This window comes from Mixophyes fleayi, chromosome 4, assembly GCF_038048845.1.
Source record: "Mixophyes fleayi isolate aMixFle1 chromosome 4, aMixFle1.hap1, whole genome shotgun sequence".
Taxonomy (NCBI): Eukaryota; Metazoa; Chordata; class Amphibia; order Anura; family Limnodynastidae; genus Mixophyes; species Mixophyes fleayi.
This window is the reverse complement of record NC_134405.1, coordinates 18,610,442-18,628,038: the sequence shown is the minus strand read 5'-3', so window position 1 is coordinate 18,628,038 and position 17,597 is coordinate 18,610,442.

The following is a 17,597-nucleotide window of genomic DNA, read 5'->3' as shown; positions in this document are numbered from 1 at the left end:
CACCTTCTCAATCCCTCCGGTATAACCTAACTGGCCTGCTCAACTATATCTCCTCTCCCAATATTCTCATAAAAAAACTTGATATAAATTAGCATCTAATGTGTGCCATCAATGTCAGGTCAATGTGTGTAATCCAAGGAGAAGCTTCATCCACCACTCTCACTGTAATGAACGCAACCAACTTCCCACATAAACCTATAGAACTATGTCTGATCAACACCTATAGAAGCCCCTATTTCCCGTACAGCGCTATGTACTCACCGGTACTCAGTTGCCCCCAGGTCTTGTGTGCAATAGTATAAGTTGATTTTAAGGGCTGGTGCACAGAAATAGAATAATAGGCACTAGATCCCTTTGCAGAAACCAGGTATTCAAACAAATCAGCAATATAAATGGCAAGCATAGTCAGGAACAATTCAAATAAAACTGTTTATATTGGTTGCCATAACATCCCGAGATGCATTGGAACACCTGAGTCTGGTTTCTATTCCAGGCTCTGCTACCAGTCCTGACATTGTAGTCAAAATCTCTACCTTATAGATCTTTGCTCAAAAGAAAGATCTGGTAACCACCAGAACCTGGGACTGGGAACAGAGGCCTCATATTTCTAGACTGGTAAGCCTGTCACACTTGTCATAAACTGGATCAATTTTAACAAGCATGCCTGCAGAGTAAGGGACTCCATTCCTGGGCCCTGGGTCTGTCAATCAGTATTATTGAATGAAACAGCCCAGATCCATAATCTGTATTAATCCTAGACAGAAGCTCCTGATATACCAAGTGGAGCAGGTGTCCAACATCAGTCCACACGAATGTGATGAGCCAAGTGGCTATTTTAAAATGCAAAGGCTGTGTGATTTGGAAACCTCCATCACAATTGTTTCACTGGAATTATTTTACAATTTATCTATGGATCAGGAAGGCTAAATTGAAGGTGGCAGACAAGGAGCTTCCTATATTGGGGCCATAATAAGGGTCATGAATGATTGACTTTCGAACCACCCGGTGATTGGATTGCTTTGCCACCTCGATCCACCATGTTTCATGCAGTTTTACTGCATTGTCAGCAACAAGTGGTCACTGACTGCTCCAACTGGTGCCGATTATCTAAACTAACCACTCACCAGCTGGGAGCATCAAAAGTGCTCCAACAGTGCAGGAGGGTATCATTGATACCAACAGAGTCTTTCTTGGCACCTGGGAATGCTTACACTTCTGCAGCACCTCTTTGATTGTTGCCCTGACTAGTTCCTCCGGAGCTCTATTTTGGGATCAACAATGCTGGCAAAGACTTGTCTCAGGATGTTGCGCTCAATGTAGGACAGATGGGAAATTGATTAATTTGTGCTCCTTAGTCATTTGCTCAGCAGAACAAAGAAGGGCAGATGTCTCACAGGAACAAAGCAGGATCTTAATATAGATGAAGCTTATTGCTCACATAATTCTCATATACAGTAACTCTTACAATTGCTATAATGTTACACAGAACATTTGGGGATAGTGGGCTAACAGCCCCTCTTTTATGCAGTGTTTTGACTCTGGGAAGGGGAAATCCAACCACCAACATCATTAACCATTCCAGACTCATCCTCTTATCTGTGTTTAAGGATCATTTTGGATACTTAACTTTTTCTTTTCCATTAACTTATTTAGCAGGACGATTTTCATAACTCCACCCACCCACTTGCAGCCTGAGTGCTTTGGTGCTACTGGGATTAGGCTAGTGGGCATTATCTAAAGATCTCCTGACCAGATTGACTTTGTCCTCCAGGTCTAGCGCCACAACTGAGACAAATTTGACTCCCATAGCTTTGGATGTATTCCAATACTGTAGCCTTGGTGCTGTTCACATACTTAACTCTCAGAGTCCACAGGAAACAGTGGATCATCTGGGTTCATTAGAACCTATCCACTGGTAATGAAGGGCCTCTGGCACAATTTGCTCTGTTCCACCGATTTGGAGCGGCAAAACAAAAATGCCAAATACCACTAACTCCATAGACCACCCCCAATGATTTTTATGTATTTTGTCTATTTTCTTCATAGACACACTTTGCATATGGCTGGAAGTCAAGGAACGCAGCAACACACTATTTCCTCTTACGGACCACCAGTTATCCATTTTCCACAGTATGTGGTGTTACCAGATGTTTCCGAAGGGATCCTGCTCTGTGACAGTCCAGTTGCATTGGATAATATAAAATACATAAATCTGAAGCCCTAGGTTGTACTGCAACACAACTGCCATTTTGCCCTGAGGTGAGTTGCGATCAACTTAGAGGATTGCACTCACTAACCACAGTGAGGAGTCAGCCATACAAATAGGGTTTAAGCTTCTTCACATTCAAGATAATGCTGGGACACATCAGTTTGTACAATAAACTCCTTATTATTAGTTGACGCTCCCAGTACTGGAGCACTTACAAAGGTGCGTTTCAGAACACAAGCAGTTAAATGTATCCAATTCCTTTCCTCTTGTGCTTGACTGGGCACTGGAAGGTGTCCGACACATTCCCTATCTCATAGGACATGACCCTAAGTTCATTAAAGCAGAATCTCAAAATCTTGGTTCAGTGGAATCTGCCAATACCCTTTACTGAAGTCGAAGGAAGAAACGTGCCTGACTCAAGGTAAATCATCTAACAGAGCATCCAAACAGGGCAAGAGATAGGCAACATAAACAGCGACATAGTTCAATCCATGGAAATCTACAAAAAACTGCATTTATTTGTTTGTCTTAGTGATCAACAGAGTGGAGGCTTTTCATTGACAGCAACATGACTGAATCACATCTAGCTCCAGCATCTTCTGAACCTCCTTGACAATACTTTTCCAGCCTCTTTGTAGTCCTATGATATATTCAGGCTAAAAAAAAATAATACACAGTTTATAAAGGTACTAAATCCAAGACTTAATCTGTTGTGAAAATGTAATACATTCCACTAAAATAAAATAAAGTTACCAGACAAAGAGAACATACATCAAGTGCAAGTGCTGTCCTTACCCTTGTTGATATATTAAAACTTACTAGTATACGTATTCACACCGTCCATGATATCTGGATCAAATGTAATAGTGGGTTGGTGTTTACGATGGAAAATCTCCAACCCTAAAAAAATCGGTGGCAGTCAATTTAACGATACTGACTACCCCAACTTGGACTACAACAACCTGCAAATAAACGAATTACCATGATCCAGATGACTTCATGTGATGACCCGACGTCTTGCCGACTGTAGAAAATGACGCCACGTGAGAACACAACTCCTGTTAAAGCGGCGATGGACGGACCTGGCTGCCATTTATCTATCGAGAGTCTCCATTGATTGGGGCATGAGGCACTAGCAGTGAAGTGCTTTATTTAGTCTTAAGTTGCTTTCCATTTGCAGGTTACTTTCATTTATGTAACCAACAGAAATAATATTAGCAGACATCTGAGTGATCTGTAAAACGTTCAACATCAATACAGCCATGGATAACATCTTGTCTTTTGAGCTAAACATTAACCCCATATTTATAAAAAGCCCTTTGCCGAAAATATGTTTCTATTCCAGGTGGGTAATGATTAGCTTAGTGCCTAGGTTCCCAAACTGTGCGCCGCGGCTCCCAGGGGTGCCGCGGCGCTGTCACAGGGGTGCCGTGGACAGGAAGAAGAGGAAGGAAAAAGTAAAAAAAAAAAGAAAAAAAAATACTTACCAATCGCCCGGCATTCCGTGAGAAATGAGGCAGGAGGAGGATGCTGGGTCCCGGGCGCTGCCGGATTGGTAAGTAGTTTTTTTCTTCTTCCTGTCCACGGCGGAGGCACAGCGAGGGGCAGATGCTGAGGGGACAGAGTGGACAGAGGCTGAGGGGACAGAGCGGGCAGATGCTGAGGGGGCAGAGCGGGCAGAGGCTGAGGGGACAGAGTGGGCAGATGCTGAGGGGACAGAGCGGGCAGATGCTGAGGGGACAGAGCGGGCAGAGGCTGAGGGGACAGAGCGGGCAGAAGCTGAGGGGACAGAGCGGGCAGAGGCTGAGGGGACAGAGCGGGCAGAAGCTGAGGGGACAGAGCGGGCAGAGGCTGAGGGGACAGAGCGGGCAGATACTGAGGGGACAGAGCGGGCAGATGCTGAGGGGACAGAGCGGGCAGATGCTGAGGGGACAGAGCGGGCAGAGGCTGAGGGGGCAGAGCGTGGGGGCACAGTGTGTGTGTGGATGTAGGGGGCACTGAGTGTGTGGATGCAGGGGGCACTGAGTGTGTGGATGCAGGGGGCACGGTGTGTGTGGATGCAGGGGGCACGGTGTGTGTGGATGCAGGGGGCACTGAGTGTGTGGATGCAGGGGGCACTGAGTGTGTGGATATAGGGGGCACTGAGTGTGTGGATGCAGGGGGCACGGTGTGTGTGGATGCAGGGGGCACGGTGTGTGTGGATGCAGGGGGCACTGAGTGTGTGGATGCAGGGGGCACTGAGTGTGTGGATATAGGGGGCACTGAGTGTGTGGATGCAGGGGGCACGGTGTGTGTGGATGCAGGGGGGCACTGAGTGTGTGGATGTAGGTGGCACTGAGTGTGTGGATGTAGGGGGCACTGAGTGTGTGTATGCAGGGGGCACTGAGTGTGTGGATGCAGGGGGCACGGTGTGTGTGAATGCAGGGGGCACGGTGTGTGTGGATGCAGGGGGCACGGTGTGTGTGGATACAGGGGGCACGGTGTATGGATGCAGGGGGCACTGAGTGTGTGGATGCAGGGGGCACTGAGTGTGTTGATGCAGGGGGCACTGAGTGTGTTGATGCAGGGGGCACGGTGTATGGATGCAGGGGGCACTGAGTGTGTGGATGCAGGGGGCACGGTGTGTGTGTGGATGCAGGGGGCACAATGTGTGTGGATGCAGGGGGAACGGTGTGTGTGGATGCAGGGGGCACGGTGTGTGTGGATACAGGAGGCACGGTGTATGGATACAGGAGGCACGGTGTGTGTGGATACAGGGGGCACGGTGTATGGATGCAGGGGGCACTGAGTGTGTGGATGCAGGGGGCACTGAGTGTGTTGATGCAGGGGGCACTGAGTGTGTTGATGCAGGGGGCACGGTGTATGGATGCAGGGGGCACTGAGTGTGTGGATGCAGGGGGCACGGTGTGTGTGTGGATGCAGGGGGCACAATGTGTGTGGATGCAGGGGGAACGGTGTGTGTGGATGCAGGGGGCACGGTGTGTGTGGATACAGGAGGCACGGTGTATGGATGCAGGGGGCACGGTGTGTGTGGATGCAGGGGGCACAGTGTGTGTGGATGCAGGGGGGCACAGTGTGTGTGGATGCAGGGGGCACTGAGTGTGTGGATGCAGGGGGCACTGAGTGTGTGGATGCAGGGGGCACTGAGTGTGTTGATGCAGGGGGCACGGTGTGTGTGTGGATGCAGGGGGGCACGGTGTGTGTGGATGTAGGGGGCACGGTGTATGGATGCAGGGGGCACTGAGTGTGTGGATGCAGGGGGCACAGAGTGTGTTAGCTGTAAATTATTCTTTGACAGAAATATAATTGAAAAAAATATACATAAATAAATTATTTTCCCTTGGATTTATGTGTATTATTTTTGTATACAACTAAATAGGTATTTCTGTTCTGACCTAAATACTTATTACGTCTTTTGACTACTTATAAAACGGGACTGCTCGGTAATTAGTTTGGAGGGGTGCCTTGAAAAAATTTTGGAGACTCTAAGGGTGCCGCAAACTGCAAAAGTTTGGGAACCACTGGCTTAGTGTATGCTGTGTTGTTTTTCACAATGAGTATTATCATTATGGTCACTGTACTCCTAGGTCAGATTGACCATTTCATTTCAATAAGCATTTACTGCCCATCCATCTGTGATGGCTTAATCATTTTCAAAAAACATTTAAATATTAGACTCTGTAATACTTCTATATATTAGAGTAGCTGAAATATGCCTGAGTTTCTTACTGCATGTTGTGATGAAATTGTGAATGGCCATCTACCATAACAAGGTGACCTGATTTGTAAAGTAAAATATTGCATAACATGTGTTTGTCCATATGTTCAAGATACTGAGAGAAAAGATGAATGGTTTGTTGATAGCTATAATTCATTATGGTGAAGTTGATAATAGACTTGTGTTTATTTAGTGATTGACACAAAATGGTGGGCTACTTCATGTGGAGGTCGAGATGTGTGATACTTGGGAGGTTGGTCTAGTGTAGTCATCATCATCATCATCATCATCATTTATTTATATAGCGCCAACATATTCCGTAGCGCTTTACAATTGGGGACAAACGTAATAAACTAATAAACAAACTGGGTAAAACAGACAAAGAGGTGAGAAGGCCCTGCTCGCAAGCTTACAATCTATGGGACAATGGGAGATTGACACATGAGGTTAAGTATACATTTTGCATCTTGGCCCAGCCAGACTGCAAAGGTAGGGTGACTCATAAGCTAAATGATCCCGTCACACAACAATGTTGGTCCGGGGGTAGTTGTCTTGTGTGAAATTGTGTAACAGGCTAAAGGTAGTGAGGTTAAGATGGTGGTTGAGGAATATTATAAGCTTGTCTGAATAGGTAGGTTTTCAGAGAACGCTTGAAAGTTTGTAGAACAGAGGAGAGTCTTATTGTGCGAGGGAGAGAGTTCCATAGAGTGGGTGCAGCCCGAAAAAAGTCCTGTAACCGGGAATGGGAGGATGTAATGAGGGTGGATGAGAGACGCAGATCTTTTGCAGAACGGAGTTGCCGAGTTGGGAGATATTTTGAGACAAGAGAGGAGATGTATGTTGGTGCAGCTTTGTTGATGGCCTTGTAGGTTAGTAAAAGTATTTTATATTGGATTCGGTAGAAGACAGGCAGCCAGTGTAGAGACATACAGAGTGATTCAACAGAGGAATAGCTATTTGCATGGAAAATCAGTCTTGCCGAAGCATGCAAAATAGATTTTAGGGGTTTGAGTCTGTTTTTGGGAAGACCAGTAAGGAGGGAATTGCAATAGTCAATGCGGGAGATGATTAGTGAATGAATTAAGGTTTTAGCAGTGTCTTGTGTGAGATATGTGCGGATTCTGGAAATGTTCTTTAGATGTATGTAACATGATTTAGATATAGAGTCAATGTGGGGAACAAAGGATAGGCGTGAATCAAGGATTACACCTAGGCAGCGAGCTTGTGGGGTGGGATTTATGGTCATGTTATCAACAGAGATAGAAATGTCAGGTATGCTCTTGTTGGCGGGTGGGAATATTATTAACTCTGTTTTAGAAAGATTAAGTTTGAGTTGACGAGAGGACATCCAAGATGAAATGGCAGAAAGACAGTCAGTTACACGGGACAACACAGATGTCGAGATATCAGGAGAGGATAGATAGATTTGGGTATCATCCGCATAGAGATGATACTGAAAGCCAAAGGAACTTATTAGATTTCCAAGAGAAGCGGTATAGATAGAGAACAGCAGAGGACCTAGCACCGAGCCTTGTGGTACTCCAACTGATAGGGGAAGCGGAGCAGATGTGGCTCCAGAGAAATTAACAGTGAAAGAGCGATTAGAGAGGTAAGATGAGAACCAGGATAGAACTGTGTCTTGAAGACCTAGGGATTGCAGCGTTTGTATGAGAAGAGAGTGGTCAACGGTGTCAAATGCAGCCGAGAGATCAAGGAGAATTAGGAGAGAGTAATGGCGTTCAGTCTTAGCAGTGATCAGATCATTAACAACCTTGGTCAGCGCAGTCTCTGTGGAGTGTTGAGAACGAAAGCCAGACTGAAGAGGATCCAACAGGTTGTTTGCGGAAAGAAAGCGTGTGAGGCGAGTGTAGGCAAGTCTCTCTAGAAGCTTGGAGGGGCAAGGGAGCTGAGAGATGGGACGGTAATTTGAGAGAGAGTTTGGGTCGGAGTTTTGTTTTTTTAGAATAGGAGTAATCACTGCATGCTTGTATAGTGATGGAAAGATGCCAGTAGAGAGTGAGAGATTACAGATTTGAGTTAGAGGTGAAATGAGCACAGAAGACAGGGATCTACCAATTTGCGAGGGAATAGGATCAAGAGGACAGGAGGTAGAGTAGGAAGATAAGAAGAGCGTAGAAATTTCCTCTTTATTTGTGGGGTCAAATGAAGAAAGGGTGTCAGAGGGTAGTGGGAAGGAAATGAGCTGATGGCTTGTTGAGGAGGAGGATACCATTTCTAGTTTGATCTTGTCAATCTTGTCCTTGAAGTAGGAAGCAAGATCCTGAGCACTGATAGTAGATGGAGGGTTCGGGGTGGGAGGATTGAGAAGATGATTAAATGTATTGAAAAGGCGTTTGGGGTTAGAAGCCTGAGCATAGATAAGAGATTGAAAGTATGTTTGTTTTGCAGTGTCCAGAGCATTTCGATAGGAGTGGTAGACAGAAGTATATGTGAAGAAGTCATTAGAGCTTCGAGATTTACGCCAGTGACGTTCTGCTTTACGGGACAGTTTTTGAAGATTTCGTGTTGCTTTGGTGTGCCACGGTTGACATCGAAGTCGACGTGTAGTATGAAGTGTCGCTGGAGCCACTTGATCAAGGGCCGTTGCTAAGGTTAGGTGAAAATGAGGTACTGCCATCTCAGGGGATGAGAATGTAGAGATAGGGGAGAGAAGGTGTTGGAGAGAGGTGGAAAATTGTTGAAGATTAATAGAATTAAGATTTCTACGAGTATGAGGAGGCTTGGTAGAGTTAGACAGTAGAGAGGTTAGAGCAGTGGGGGTGAGAGTGTAGCTGATAAGGTGATGATCCGAGAGGGGGAAGGGTGTATTAATAAAATTAGAAACTGAGCATAGTCTAGAGAAAACAAGATCAAGGCAGTGGCCATCCTTATGAGTAGATGATTCAATCCACTGGGAGAGGTCAAGTGAGGATGTTAGAGAGAGTAGTTTGGAAGCAGCTTTGGAAGGTGGGTTATCAATGGGGATGTTGAAGTCACCCATGATGATGGTGGGGATGTCTGAAGATAAGAAGTGAGGGAGCCATGCAGAGAAATCCTCAATAAATTGTTGGTGTGCTCCAGGGGGACGATAGATCACCGCAACACGTAGGGAGAATGGATTAAAAATGCGAATAGCATGTACTTCAAAAGATGTGAACGTGAGTGATGGGACATTTGGTAGAACTGTGTATGTGCACTGTGGGGAGAGAAGTAGTCCAACCCCACCTCCTTGTCTGCCTTCAGGTCTGGAGGTGTGGGTGAGATGGAGGCCACCATGTGAAAGTGCTGCAGGTGAGGCAGTGTCTGATTGCATGAGCCATGTTTCTGTTATTGCCAGAAGGTTGAGGTTTTTTGAGAGGAAGAGATCATGAACGGAGGTAAGTTTGTTACAAACAGAGCGTGCATTCCAAAGGGCACATTTAAAGGACTTGGGAAGAGAGGGTAGACAGGTGATGTGTTTGAGGTTTGCTATAGAACGGTAGTGTTCTGATGTATGTGTGTGTGAGGAGTGTGGGGGACCTGGATTAGGTGATATATCACCAGCTAATAGAAGCAGAGTGAGCGAAAGATAGGCAAGGGGATTGTAAGATGTGTGGCCTTTTATTTTCTGGCGACAGGTGGAGGCTGTACTTGAGTCACAACTCCTCCATTGGGTATCAGTGAGTAAAGCTGGGTACAGACTACACTGTTTTCGTCCAATAATCGGCTCAAACAGCCGATATACGACCGTTCGTTCAAAAGTCAGGTCAGTGTGTGCAGTGACACGATGGTCGAAAGTCTGCCCAAATGGACGATTGTCACCTCATTTGGTTGGTCATACCGCTTAATATTTTCGGTCCAATCTCGTTTCCGCTGTGTAGTGTGTATAAACTTCCGACCGATCCACAACAGTGAGTACGAAATTACAGTCATTGCTCACGACAACATGGCTGTAAAAAGTCGCTAAAGGGATGTCCGCTCTTCCCTTTATCGTCCTAAACAAGGCTAGTGTGTATACAGTCCATGGACTGAGCGATCGGACCATCAGTCGCATGTAAAATCGCTCGGCATAAAAAGTTGGTCGAAATTTCTGTAGTGTGTACCCAGCTTAATGATCTAATTCATTCATATATAGAGAGTCTATAAGTAATTGTGTTGGTAATGGGGCTCTATGTGGGCAAGGGGAAATGTCCTGCAAGTGTGAATCCTCAGACAAAATAGACAATCCTCGCTGTATTGTAATCAGATAGTCCTGATAATAAGTTCTCAGTGATCGTCTATAATATAAAAGTCAAAGTCCACTGTATTTTTAGCGTGGATGATGTTCCGAAACTGCTGGGTCTCCATGGGGTATAAAGGAGGCAAGAGAGAGCGAAAGCACAAAATAGTGATGGACCTTTTAAGAGGCAGGCAATGTATAAACAATTCAATATGTGCTCACATAATGTTGCTCAGAATAAGAAATTTCAAATGGAAAATGGCTTGTGTCCTTCACTCATCAGTTCTGTGCTTCTCCTTTTGTAACTCTTGTCCTGTCTGAGTTCTTGATTATGTAGTTCTCAGCACTCCACTGCTCGCGCCTCGCACCCCAATCAATGGAGACTCTCATAGGATAGGAGGTTGAGTGCATATTGAATTGCTACTTGATGTGGAGACCAAGAAATATGTGATACTTGAGCTGTATAGAACCTGGTCAAACAAAGGAGTCAGGTGAGACTTCCCACAGGTTCCTAGTTAGGACATATTAACAAATTATTTGTATATGGTTGTAGTGGATATATAGAAGGAAACCTCTTAAGAGCATCTGAGATGTCACGGGTTTTATAGACTTTAGATGTGAGGAAAATAGCAGTATAAGATTTCATTTCTATTAATTATCCTATAATTAATGAGATAAGTTATAAATAAGATCTTATTATTATTATTATTATTATTATTATTATTATTATTATTAAGAATCTTGCCCATATTTCCTACTACAAGAACATTGCAAACAATTTACAAATACTATTACAGAAAATTATGGATCCCGCTGGAGCTGCAGCTGACTGTAATTAATGTTCACCTACATAATATGTAAGCAGTGACAACCCTAGAAGCTCCTGCATCACCTGCAGTTGCCCTGACATTACCAAACACTGCTGAGTCCGAACCTAAGGTCAAGTTCCCAGAGAAGATTGGAGGAGACCAAGTACCATGTCATTGTTTTCTGGCCAAGTTACAATCTTTCATATGTGTACTGTAACTTACAGCACCGATTCTTTAAAGGTTGGCATTATCCCTACTCTACTTAAAGGAGATGCCTTAGCATGGGTCATGCCACTATTAGAGGGAGAGTCTTATGTTAAACTTCATGCTTCTCTTTTGAAAGCTTCCTGCAATGCTACAATGCTACTACAGCAGATTTAATTCCATCCAATTTTCACCAAGGTCCCTGTGCCGTGCTAGATTTTACTATTCAATTCAATGGATGGAAAATACAGGCTGGAATATGGTGACTAAGGTCTCTGCTTGTCTCATCAAATGCACCTTTGCATTTTTATATTAATGGGAGACCCCAGCAGCACTTAATTAAATGGAGCCTACAGTGGCCTCATTTTCAGAAGAAATTAAATAACATTCACAAAACTCTGATGTACAAAAACAGTTCCTTATTGTTCCTTAGTTCCTTATTATTCAATTGATAGAAGGGTTATATGCAGGGAGCAAGGAATTCCCAAATTTACTGAGAATATTGGTATTAGTAGAATGGTGGGGGAGTACTTTAATGGCAATGAACAAATTAGCATCTCAGACAATCCTTTTGAACACTGGAGGGAAAAAAATATTATGTACAAACTAGTTATCGTGTACTGAGGCTGCCCACCCTCCTGGGTGTGTTCAAAAAGAATTTCTAGCACAGCTGGGAACATTGTCAATGATTATCGGTGGAGACTATCTCCCAAAAATGTAGAAAAATCAACTATAATTGTAGTTACCCCTGGCAACCGCCTAAGAACTGTTACCCCTAAATCACAGGACTCTCACCGGTACTGTGGGTTGTAGTTACCCTTGGCATCTGCCTACCTTCAGTTTCATCATCTTTACCTTTCACTGCAAGTTCCGTTCCTTTCCGGACAAGCATCGGTACAGAAGTCGCTGTGTATCAGGGGATTTCTCTATCAGCTGTTCCTTATTGATTACAGTGGCCACGAGTGATATATCAGTCTTGACACCATCCACTCGGTGTCTCACCTGATTCCCTCCTGCACTTCCTACTCTACGATCTCTGTAACTCTATTCCTGGGTTCTCCCCAGCCAGTGCACATTTCTCAACCCTCTGTTTGTCTGCAGCCAAGTCTGTCCCAACCACTAGGGGCAACAATGAACACCAGACTTTCGGAGCAGACTCCGGGTTTTGCTGTACTGGCTGGAGGGGTTCCTAACATTATTACCGGCCCAAGCCTCATACCCAGACGTATCTAGGAAAATATAATGGATCCTGGACATCAGGCTACGGCCCAGTTCTTTAATACCCTGATCCAAAAATTGACTTAATCTCTACAGGAACTTTCCATTCGGGTCACTACCCAGGAGGGCATCGCCCGAAACCCTCGTATCCTCAAAGATGTTCCTGTAGAACCACACCTCATCTTGCCAGACCGCTTCTCAGGAGACCGTAAGATATTCCGGAACTTCAAGGAGTGCTGCAAGTTGTACTTTAAACTTAGACATACCTCTTCAGGATCTGAGATTCAACGCTTGGGTATTATTATATCCCTTCTCCAGGAAGATCCGCAGTCCTGGGCCTTCAGCCTCAAATCGGAACATTCCTGTCTTACTTCAGTGGATTTGTTTTTTGAGGCTCTGGGACTTTTGTACGATGACCCTGACCGAGTGGCATCAGCAGAAGCGCACCCACGGTCATTAAAACAAGGAGCTCGGTCGGCTGAGATATATTGTGCTGAATTTCGTTGGTGGTCTACCGACACGTTGTGGAATGATCCGGCACTCAGACACCAGTTTCGGTTAGGCCTGTCAGACCCTCTCAAGTACTCACTTGTTCATTAACCTGTCCCAGAGACTCTTGAGGACTTCATGAGGGTGGCCATCAGGATCGACCGACGCTTAAGAGAAAGGCGAATGGAGAAGGATCGCGGGTCCTCCGCTTCCTCAGATATATTTCTTCCCAGAACTCCAGATCTAACGGAACCTATCAAGTTGCTACCCTTCGTTTGTCTCACGAGGAAAGATCTAGGAGTCAGAGGCAGGGTCTCTGTATTTACTGTGGCCTCAAAGGACACTTTATTCAGACCTGCCCAAGCCAGTCGGGAAAAGACCAGGCCTAAACAAGACTGAAGAGGTGCATTTCTCTTCACAAAATTCTCTTTTAGTTCCTGCTACACTAACATTTCAGAATAAAAATATCCCACTCAAGGCTTTTCTGGACATCGGTGCAGCAGGTAATTTCCTCGACATTGATGTCGCTAAACAGTTTCACATTCCGTTGCTTGAGATGGAGAATGTTATCACCGACTGCAGGTTAGATGTAAGTCCTCTGGTGGGAGCTCGTATCATATTCCACACCACTCCACTCTCTCTAACTATTGGGGCTCTTCATACTGAGCTGATATCATTCTATTTGATTAGTTGTGCATCTGTCCCATTGGTCTTGGGACACCCGTGGTTATCTACTAATAACCTTGTTATAGACTTGAAGCAAGAGGAGATTCTTCATTAGAGTTCCTCATGTTCTGCCTCATGTATTCTCCAAGAAAAAGGCAGATTCTCTACCTCCACATCGTTCCTACGATTATGGTATTGACCTCTTGCCTGGAGCTATTTTACTTAAAAGTAGACTCTACTCCTTGTCCCCGGTGGAAACTAAAGCCATGGATGAATACATTACAGAGAATTTACAAAAAGGCTTTACTAGTCCATCCAAGTCACCCTTGGGAGCTGGATTCATTTTTGTGGCCAAAAAGGATGGTACCCTGTGGCCATGCATAGACTACAGAGGGTTAAATGCCATTCAAGAACTTGCACCCACTCCATCTAATTTCTGGGTTATTCCATCAAGTACGAAAGGACCAGATATTTTCCAAGATCGACTTAAGAGGTGCCCATAACTTGATCCGTATATGTCCTGGAGACAAATGGAAGACAGCTTTCAATACTCTTGCTGGTCACTATGAATATTGCATCATGCCTTTCAGGCTTTGTAATGCCCCAGCGGTCTTCCAAGTCCTTATTAATGATGTGCTCCAAGAATTCCTGGGGAAGTTCGTGGTCATCAACCTGGATCATCATCATCATCATCATCATTTATTTATATAGCGCCACTAATTCCGCAGCGCTGTACAGAGAACTCATTCACATCAGTCCCTGCCCCATTGGAGCTTACAGTCTAAATTCCCTACTATAGACACACACTCACACACAGAGACAGACAGACAGAGAGGGAGAGACTAGGGTCAATTTTTTTGATTGCAGCCAATTACCCTACCAGTATGTTTTTGGAGTGTGGGAGGAAACCGGAGCACCCGGAGGAAACCCACGCAAACACAGGGAGAACATACAAACTCCACACAGATAAGGCCATGGTCGGGAATCGAACTCATGACCCCAGTGCTGTGAGGCAGACGTGCTAACCACTAGGCCACTGTGCTGCCCTATCATCATTTATTTATATAGCGCCAACATATTCCGTAGCGCTTTACAATTGGGGACAAACGTAATAAACTAATAAACAAACTGGGTAAAACAGACAAAGAGGTGAGAAGGCCCTGCTCACAAGCTTACAATCTATGGGACAATGGGAGATTGACACATGAGGTTAAGTATACATTTTGCATCTTGGCCCAGCCAGACTGCAAAGGTAAGGTGACTCATAAGCTAAATGATCCTGTCACACAACAATGTTGGTCCGGGGGTAGTTGTCTTGTGTGAAATTGTGTAACAGGCTAACGGTAGTGAGGTTAAGATGGTGGTTGAGGAATATTATAAGCTTGTCTGAATAGGTAGGTTTTCAGAGAACGCTTAAAAGTTTGTAGAACAGAGGAGAGTCTTATTGTGCGAGGGAGAGAGTTCCATAGAGTGGGTGCAGCCCGAAAAAAGTCCTGTAACCGGGAATGGGAGGATGTAATGAGGGTGGATGAGAGACGCAGATCTTTTGCAGAACGGAGTTGCCGAGTTGGGAGATATTTTGAGACAAGAGAGGAGATGTATGTTGGTGCAGCTTTGTTGATGGCCTTGTAGGTTAGTAAAAGTATTTTATATTGGATTCGGTAGAAGACAGGCAGCCAGTGTAGAGACATACAGAGTGATTCAACAGAGGAATAGCTATTTGCAAGGAAAATCAGTCTTGCCGAAGCATGCAAAATAGATTTTAGGGGTTTGAGTCTGTTTTTGGGAAGACCAGTAAGGAGGGAATTGCAATAGTCAATGCGGGAGATGATTAGTGCATGAATTAAGGTTTTAGCAGTGTCTTGTGTGAGATATGTGCGTATTCTGGAAATGTTCTTTAGATGTATGTAACATGATTTAGATATAGAGTCAATGTGGGGAACAAAGGATAGGCGTGAATCAAGGATTACACCTAGGCAGCGAGCTTGTGGGGTGGGATTTATGGTCATGTTATCAACAGAGATAGAAATGTCAGGTATGCTCTTGTTGGCGGGTGGGAATATTATTAACTCTGTTTTAGAAAGATTAAGTTTGAGTTGACGAGAGGACATCCAAGATGAAATGGCAGAAAGACAGTCAGTTACACGGGACAACACAGATGTCGAGATATCAGGAGAGGATAGATAGATTTGGGTATCATCCGCATAGAGAATATACTGAAAGCCAAAGGAACTTATTAGATTTCCAAGAGAAGCGGTATAGATAGAGAACAGCAGAGGACCTAGCACCGAGCCTTGTGGTACTCCAACTGATAGGGGAAGCAGAGCAGAGGTGGCTCCAGAGAAATTAACAGTGAAAGAGCGATTAGAGAGGTAAGATGAGAACCAGGATAGAACTGTGTCTTGAAGACCTAGGGATTGCAGCGTTTGTATGAGAAGAGAGTGGTCAACGGTGTCAAATGCAGCCGAGAGATCCAGGAGAATTAGGATAGAGTAATGGCGTTCAGTCTTAGCAGTGATCAGATCATTAACAACTTTGGTCAGCGCAGTCTCTGTGGAGTGTTGAGAACAAAAGCCAGACTGAAGAGGATCCAACAGGTTGTTTGCGGAAAGAAAGCGTGTGAGGCGAGTGTAGGCAAGTCTCTCTAGAAGCTTGGAGGGGCAAGGGAGCTGAGAGATGGGACGGTAATTTGAGAGAGAGTTTGGGTCGGAGTTTTGTTTTTTTAGAATAGGAGTAATCACTGCATGCTTGTATAGTGATGGAAAGATGCCAGTAGAGAGTGAGAGATTACAGATTTGAGTTAGAGGTGAAATGAGCACAGAAGACAGGGATCTACCAATTTGCGAGGGAATAGGATCAAGAGGACAGGAGGTAGAGTAGGAAGATAAGAAGAGCGTAGAAATTTCCTCTTCATTTGTGGGGTCAAATGAAGAAAGGGTGTCAGAGGGTAGTGGGAAGGAAATGAGCTGATGGCTTGTTGAGGAAGAGGATACCATTTCTAGTCTGATCTTGTCAATCTTGTCCTTGAAGTAGGAAGCAAGATCCTGAGCACTGATAGTAGATGGAGGGTTCGGGGTGGGAGGATTGAGAAGATGATTAAATGTATTGAAAAGGCGTTTGGGGTTAGAAGCCTGAGCATAGATAAGAGATTGAAAGTATGTTTGTTTTGCAGTGTCCAGAGCATTTCGATAGGAGTGGTAGACAGAAGTATATGTGAAGAAGTCATTAGAGCTTCGATATTTACCCCAGTGACGTTCTGCTTTACGGGACAGTTTTTGAAGATTTCGTGTTGCTTTGGTGTGCCGCGGTTGACATCGAAGTCGACGTGTAGTATGAAGTGTCGCTGGAGCCACTTGATCAAGGGCCGTTGCTAAGGTTAGGTGAAAATGAGGTACTGCCATCTCAGGGGATGAGAATGTAGAGATAGGGGAGAGAAGGTGTTGGAGAGAGGTGGAAAATTGTTGAAGATTAATAGAATTAAGATTTCTACGAGTATGAGGAGGCTTAGTTGAGTTAGACAGTAGAGAGGTTAGAGCAGTGGGGGTGAGAGTGTAGCTGATAAGGTGATGATCCGAGAGGGGGAAGGGTGTATTAATAAAATTAGAAACTGAGCATAGTCTAGAGAAAACAAGATCAAGGCAGTGGCCATCCTTATGAGTAGATGATTCAATCCACTGGGAGAGGTCAAGTGAGGATGTTAGAGAGAGTAGTTTGGAAGCAGCTTTGGAAGGTGGGTTATCAATGGGGATGTTGAAGTCACCCATGATGATGGTGGGGATGTATGAAGATAAGAAGATAAGAAGTCCAACGCTTTCTAGGTTTTGTGAATTATTATAGGCGTTTTATTAATTCTTTCTCCATCATCGTGACTCCTATCACCGCTCTTACACAGAAAGGAGCAGATCCAAAAAATTGGACCTCTCAAGCAACCAAAGCTTTTAAGACCTTAAAGCATGCCTTTTTCTCAGCTCCTGTTCTTCGTCATCCTGACCCGAAGCTACCATTCTTTGTTGAGGTGGACGCCTCTGATATTGGGGTTGGGGCCGTGCTCTCTCTGGTTTCTCCGGACCATAACAGACTTCATCC